Source organism: Falco rusticolus, chromosome 6 (assembly GCF_015220075.1).
Source record: "Falco rusticolus isolate bFalRus1 chromosome 6, bFalRus1.pri, whole genome shotgun sequence".
Taxonomy (NCBI): domain Eukaryota; kingdom Metazoa; phylum Chordata; class Aves; order Falconiformes; family Falconidae; genus Falco; species Falco rusticolus.
In genome coordinates, this window is record NC_051192.1 from 24801941 (window position 1) to 24809765 (window position 7825).

Genomic DNA, 7825 nt, shown 5'->3' on the forward strand with positions numbered 1-7825 from the left:
CATCACATACTTGTTCTTGGAAAGAGAAAAGGGTACAAGTTGCTGCAACCTAATTATAAGCCAGCCAGAAGCAGAAATCGTTTACAGTTAGGTTAGGGCTATTCCAAGTGAACACACTGAGCTAAAACTGAAACATCAGACACCATGATTGAAGATACCAATGGGTGTCACATGTTCTAGGTGGCCTTCAACTCAGGGGAGAGTTCAATAAACAGCTGCAGAGCAGCGGTGTCCTCAGTTGCAGCAGGCAGGCAGGTGTAAGGCCTAACACCCTCCCCATCTGCAGAGAAGCTTTAAGAGGCCATAAGGGCAGATAAGTAAGGATGGACACACCTTGCAACGGTGTAAGGCACCGAGAGGGGCTAAAAGTCAAGCGGTACAATCGCAAATATGTTCAAATACAGTTTTGTGCAGGAAGTCCAGGAGAGAGAAAGACACCCATGTGGCTTCTCCCCTGTGGAGGCCTCACTCATGGCAGCTCTCCTGTTAATGCACAAGTACATTAACAGTGTTCTTCCCTGGCATGGGAAAACCACTGTTACCAGGGTCAACAGTATTCCCTGGGAAGCTTAACTGTCCCATCCTTTATTCCCTTAGCATGACTGGCCCTGGTCATCAATCAAATTGATGGGGTTCCCAAGACCAAAACTTTTCTTCCTCCTCAAGTAGTGATTTTGCTTATGATTTCTGATAGAAGGAAAATCTAGCTACTGGATATGACTGAAAATATTCTACCAGCTACAGTGTGTTTACCGTGTGCACAGAAAAATGAACAGAAGAAGAACCCATTTCCTCCATTTGCCTGTGAGGTGCTGAATCACATCAACGTCATGCAAGCAAAAGTGCTAGGTGGATTTGAGCAGCATCAGCCAACACTGACTACAATGGCAATATATAGAAAATGTCAATAATAATCAAACAAATGCTGCTGACAGTACAAAACTTGTTAATCAGCTTTACAGTAGATTTTAAAGAATTTCTCATATGTATTTGCAGGCCAGTTACAGTATTTGGATGACGTTTGAGGTTTCCTAAACCTCATGATTTAATATGCAGTATAGTCTCTGCACTTGTAATGGAAATAAAAGCATTGATGAGGAATAATCTTCGCTTTGGCCTTCTACTGCTTTAACTAAGTAATCTGCCACACAACTTTGCTTACCAGTATCAACACTGTCACAGAACAGAGTAATTAGGAAAAACAGCTAATGTAAGCATTACTAGTTGTTATTACTCCACATGCATCATTCCATGTTGAATTGCCATCCATGCCAGTCCTCAGTTTTAGATTCAATGCTTCAGTACTTTCTGCTCTGTATTGCAACACAAAGAACTAATTCACAAGATAAAGCTCTGTCCTGGGATTCCCATCCGACATTCCCCTGATTTATATTTCTTTATAAGAGCCATTCCTCATGGAAAAGAGGGACATACAGTTACTAGATCTCACTGAAGAGAGATCCTCCCCCATATCCAAGCACCTGTAATGCCCTAATATTTATGGTGATACAATGTTCTTGTGACAATTGCAGCAAAATTGCATCTGGCAAAATCACATGCGAACATGAGTGAAAATATCTGAAGTCTCTTTTAAGAGCACTTAGAGCTTGGAAGCCCTGGCTTAGTAGCACATGATTGCCCCACACTGCAGAAAGCACTCCAGGCACCAAGGTTTGTGAACCACCAAAATACACTGCAGATCCAAGAACGTGCATTGTATTTGAATGGTGACATCTTTTTTGAGGACTGACAGGACTCTTCAGATTAGATAGACTGTCTAAAACTCTGATTGTGCCAAATTCTGCCCATCTTGTGCACACCAGCAACCCTGTAAGCCCATTAAATTACTACCTATTTCATATTTATGATAAAAGACCGCAGGATCAGAATCTGCCTCAGTGTTATATTTTCGTCTGACTGCATTTTCTTTTCAGGTAGAACAAGTGCAAATAACTGCAGGACTTAAATCATTTTACAGAGGAATGCAACAGACCTCTGCTTTCGTCTTTTCTTAGAGGTAAGAGTGCTAGATTTTGTTACACAGCCTCAGTCTACTGGTTTCTCAATTTCACCAACCTGGCCTCATCAATGTCTGAAATCTCAAAAGGCAGAAAACCCAACCAACCTCATAATACATCTAGCTAGTTGCAGAGTGACGAATACCATGCTCTTCTCTGCTTGGACTTGCCAGTAATTGCTCTACCTGCAAAGATATTCTGTGACCTATATTTTATAGAGCAAGAGACAAAGCAAGCATGTCTATAAATGTCATAGACAGTCGTAAAACTATTCATCTCTTCTTAAAAATCTGTCTGCGCCAACTGACTCAATACTTTCAAGCAGCACTGAATGTGATACGCTGACTCAGTGCTGCATCTGGAAGTATTTATTTTTGTTGGTTCTAAATTTGTTTCCCAAAATAGATACCACAGATCTGGTCTCCAGCCAGTATCAAGAGACATAGCTAAATTGAAGTCAATGGAGCTGAGCCACTACATTGCCATCCAGAAATATGGCCCTTCCTAAGAGCATTCTTTGCTGCCGCTACACAGTATTTTGTGCAATTGCCTCAAAGGTCAGCTTGTTAATAGGCTTCTATAGCAAAATTTGGGAGGCCAATCTACCACAGAAATAATTACACTCGAAGTGTTATCAAACAAGGTCATAGCTGAGGCAACCCTTTTCTACGCACACACAAGCACTTAGGAAGTAACTAGAGCTATTCATTTAACACACTGGTAAAATGATTTTTAAAAGTCACAGCATAGCTCCAAGATTTATTTATTCCTTGTAGTCAGCATTTTTTATTGGCAATTTAAAACTACTAAAGTATAGACCCAATCTTATTTTAAGTTTTCTGTTATTGAGATAGTAATTTATTTGCCCTCATATTCGGACATTTCATGATTTTTTTTACAGCTGTGTCTCTACCAGCTTCAGTATTGATACTGTCTTTCGTGTTTGTGTCAGAAAAACTAAAATGAGGCTGTTTCTCTCTAAATTAGATTGCAGCTGCTGCTGCATCATTGGCTTATTACAACACTTTGATTTATATCTAACTAGCAAACTAACAAATAAGTCAAGTTGCTAACTAGAGCTGCTTTGTTAAGCGCTTGTCTCACATTGTCTAGATGGGATCAGGTACCAATGTAGGCGTATAAGCCAAGCCTGACATATCCCTTTCAAAGGCATACGTGATTAATGGGGCATTTCATTGCTGCAAGTGAACTCAGGCTTGTTCCACCCCTGAATGCGAGTATTGAGAAGTGGTGCCATGACTTACAGAGATATTCTTTCCTCAGTTGTCTTCCTTAGGTATAATTTTTCCCGCTGTTCTGTGCAAGCTGGCTTCGCTAACATACACTCATCAGATGCACGTGTGGAAATGGTCACTGTTTCATGCAGTCATTAACTTATTTATCCAAGCATGCACACGCACAAGGGAGAAAATTGCCACTTCTTCGCTGGCATCTGCAGGATGCCAAGTCTTCCCTGACTTTTTGCTGCATGGATTGCTCAAGGTGGAGGATGGACTGAGAGCTACTCAAGTCCACAAGCCACCAGAGGTAACCGGTGCACTCACCGGGACACCTCAGCACATGGAGATCGGACATAGGGCTCCACTGGCCCCGGAAAAGTCATCCCCAGCTGCAGTGAGGAGGTGGCTTCGCTTTACAGAGGGTATGTAAACACAAGGAAATCCCTCTTGCGACAGGAGAGAGGGAGCATTCACAGGACAGTCTTTTCACTGGGTCATGTTTCTGTGCCTCAGATTTTCACATTTGGGAAAAAAGCTTTTTCTTGCCTTGCGTGGAGAAAACTCCCAGCACAAAGCTGTGGTGGTGGTTTTTTTTAATTAACCAGGCCTCTCAGCACCACCCTGCAGCCCTGGCAGGCACCAGGCCCCAGGGCACTCATGAGGTGACGCCAAGATGGCCACCAGGGCAGCTGCCAGGCAGCGTCCTCAGCCCCCGGGTCAGCCATGGCACAGGGAAGGCCAGCACCGCCATCGCTGTGTGCGCAGTGCAGGGCCCTCCAGGGAAGCTGTCTGTGAGGCAGGGGCTTCACAAGGTAGACTGAATACGGCAGAAGAGCTTGTTGGGTCATTTCTACTACCCACATGGGGAGCAGCCCCAGATGGGCATCGAGCACAGACGCGTCCAAGGCCAGGAGTGTGGCGGGGCAGCTGAGGAGCTGCACAGTCCCTCAATGGCCTCCATGGTGCCACTGCCTGTCCACCTGCCTGCCCATCTGCCTGCAGGTGGGTGTAGAAAGGGATTTGTGGTGGTGCCACAAAAACACGGATGGTGACCTGCAAAGAAGGAAAGGTGCCTCAGAATTCAGTGGGGATTTAGCAACCCAGAAGAACTAAACCTGACAGGTATTTATGCTGTGAGGGTATCGCCATGCTCACCCCCCTGCACAGGGCTGTCTGCAGCGCCAAGGGATGCCCTGGCTCTTCGCTGGCACGTGCACCAAAGCAGAGGAGTGGAGATGACTTCCCAAGCACCCCAAAGCAACAGCAGCTCCTCCTCCCAGGAGAAAATAGCTCTATCCTTTCCTTCCTTGTATCCTTTCCAAGTAAACTGATATGTTGGATTTACCTGATCTTACCCACCTGCTTCCCAATGAGAAACAGATGGAAACAGCACATCTGTATATTCTGTTGCTATATGCATACAACTCTGACAGCTTAATTTTTTCCTTTGCCTGACCTCCTTCACTTTTTTTTTTTTCATTTTTTTTGTTCACTGAAGATCTTTCAGCTCCCTACCCAAAGAGCAGAGAAGACGAGCAAGGTAAAGGCAGAAGGAGCAGTGTACTTAAAAATGGCTCGCACAATGGATTTTTCTTGCTGCTAAGGCTCCAACAGAAGATACCTGGCAAGAGACTGTGGCACAGCACTGAGAAATGTCACCATGTAATTGTTGTCATAGTCCAGACTGCTGAAGGAGATACAGTGAAAAGGAAACACATGCCAGCTTCTGTAGCAGGACTGGTAACTATTTGTACTTCCAAAGCATTACAAGGAGACAGTAAATTTCATTATTATATTAACACCTTCCTTATATGTAGGACCACTCAATAAACAAAATGCTAAATATAATTGTTGTGGTTTAACCTGGCAGGCAACTAGACATCACACAGCCGCTCACTTACTCCCCCCCACTCCCAGTGGGATGGGGGAGAGAACTGGAAAAAAGGTAAAATTCGTGGGATGAGATAAAGACAGTTTAATAGGACAGAAAAGGAAGGGAAAATAATAATAATAATAATGATAAATGAATATACAAAACAAGTGATGCACAATGCAATTGCTCACCACCCGCTGACCGATGCCCAGCCAGTCCCTGAGCAGCAGGCTGCCACCCTCTGGCCAACTCCCCCCCCACACTCCCCCAACTCCCCCCCCCTCGGTGTTTGTGTTCAGCATGACATCATATGGTATGGAATATCCCTTTGGCCAGTTGGGGTCAGCTGTCCTGGCTGTGTCCCCTCCCAGCTTCTTGTGCAGCCCAGCCTTCTTTCTCTCTGGAAGGGCAGTATGAGAATCTGAAAAGTCCTTGACTTAGTGTAAGCACCGCTCAGCAACAACTAAAACATCGGTGTGTTATCAGCATTATTCTCATCCTAAGTCCAAAACAGCACTATACCAGCCACTAGGAAGAAAGTTAACTTTGTCCCAACTGAAAGCAGGGCAATAATGGTAAATGCTAAATGGTAATGATGTTAATAATGATAAATACTAAATGCTAACTAGAATTTCCTACCTTGTTGGAGCTGGACTACTTTTCCACCAAATGATTATGGAAACAGCTTTGATTCAATCTGCAGTGAAAAGCTGGAGTAGGGAGAGAGGTCTCCCCTGTACTTCTAGAGGATGCATTCTGCTTTCACTTTCAGGGCTGAGATATTTCTGTCCATCACAGAAACCACAGGAAAGGCTCTGAAGTGACAGAGGACAAACCTCAAGCTGGTACAGGATTGCAAAGCAGCACCAAGCACAGCCTGGTGGGACAGAGAAGGGCTGATGGTTTGCTCCCTTCTCAGCAACCCGCAGCCCCAACCCATGTGCAGAGGGCAGCTTTGGGTGCCTGGATTATGTGGAGTTTGGGGCGAGGGGGTAGATAGTCTGTGGGTTTTTTCTCTCTTGGCAGAGCCTGGTGCTGTACATGCAAGGGAAAGCCCTGGCCACATTCAGAACAGCCTGTCTCACGTGTGGCTGGAATGTGTGGATGCAGTTTGACCAGCCTTTGCAGTGTTTTTCAGGTGGCTTTGAGTTTATGGGTTAAAGAATTGCAGCTGCTGTAGGGCCAGAGATCTGCCTCACTAGGCAGGGGATGCCCAGGGCCAGGTTTGGGCCCTGCTGCTGTTTAATCCTCTCTCTTTGTTTTGGCCTCCAGGCCCTGCTAATGTGGCATGGTCATCTCCTTCCCTGTTGCTCTGAACGATTGCCTAAGGAGGTGGACTTTTCCCTGCCTCCCTGGAAGCAGATTTGGAGTGAAAAATCTATCAGCGTTCCCTGATCCACCAGTTTCTTTGCTTTCTGGGATCTCCCTGAGCAACTCCTCATCCCGCTGGACAGTGTCCCTCAGTGTTAGGCAGGACCAGGCTTGTCCTGATTCGAGGCTTCCTTCTGTGCCATGTGCAGGCCCCGTGGGAGGCAAAGAGCAGCGAGAGTCCGGGATCCCAGTGCTGTCCAGAGCCAGCGCTGCGACACACCCCTGGGCTGCGCTGCCAGCTCCCACCTCACAGAATTTCCAGCAGGAGTGGGAGAGCCCGGCAGCTTCCCGGTGAAACCAAAGCTGCCGAGCTGGAAAGGATCCCGCCTCCGGCCGGGGCTGCCCTGCTGCACCCCGGCACCGGCAGCGCCGCCGGGCCGCTCCGGGGCAGCGGGCAGCAGCGGCGGGGCCGGCGGGGCCCCGGGGTTCAGAGCAGCCCGGCGGGCCCTCTGCAATCCCCCGGGGGCCGGGGCGGTGGGTGCCCGCCCGTAGGGCCCGCTGGGGGGGGGCAGGAGGAGTGACCCCCACCTGAGGGCGGGCTCCTTGCACGGCCGCGGTGCAACAAGTCCCGGCGCCGGGGAGCGGGCAGCCGGGAGCCGCCGGCCGCGGGGCTGGGATCGGCGGTGCCGGCAGAGCCCCCTGCACGGCAGGGCCGGGCGGCCGAGCGGGCGGCAGGCAGAGGCGACTCCGGCTGCGGGCACCGGGAGACGCGGGGTTTTCCAGGCTGGGGCAGGGCAAAGCGCTGCCCGCTCCTCCCGAGGGCGAGCACAGCGCTCCCGCCGGGTCCCCCGCGCCGCCGTCCGCCTGCGGGAGCCCGCCCGCCCCGGCCCCCGTGCCAGCCTCGGGCTCCCGCGGCAGCAGGGAGGTCCGGCCGCCCGGCGGGTAGGCTGGCTGCCCGGACCGCCTCCGCTCGCCTCGGCTCGCAGCCCCGGGCCCTCCGGCCGCCGGCACAGGCACTGCCCGGTCCGGGGCAAGGGCAAGGGCAGGGGCGAACCGCAGGCGGGCCCCACCTCGCCACGGGAAAATGCAAAAAGAACGGGATCTTGATCCGTTCTTTCTGCTTTTCTTTTGTCTCCTCTTTTTTCATTTTCTTTTTTTTCCTTTTTTTTTTTTTTTTTTTTTTGGGTGGGGGGTGGGGGGTGTCCCCTTTTATGACAGCGAGGGCACAAGGCGAGTGAGGAGGCGGAATCATCTCGGCAGCCGCTGCATTTTGTGTGGAAGCCGCTCGGAGGTTCATTAATATCATTAGCATTTAACCCCCTCCCTGCCCCCTCCCCTTCCCCGCGCAGGGTGACGTCACGCGGCGGCAGGAGTTGGGGGAA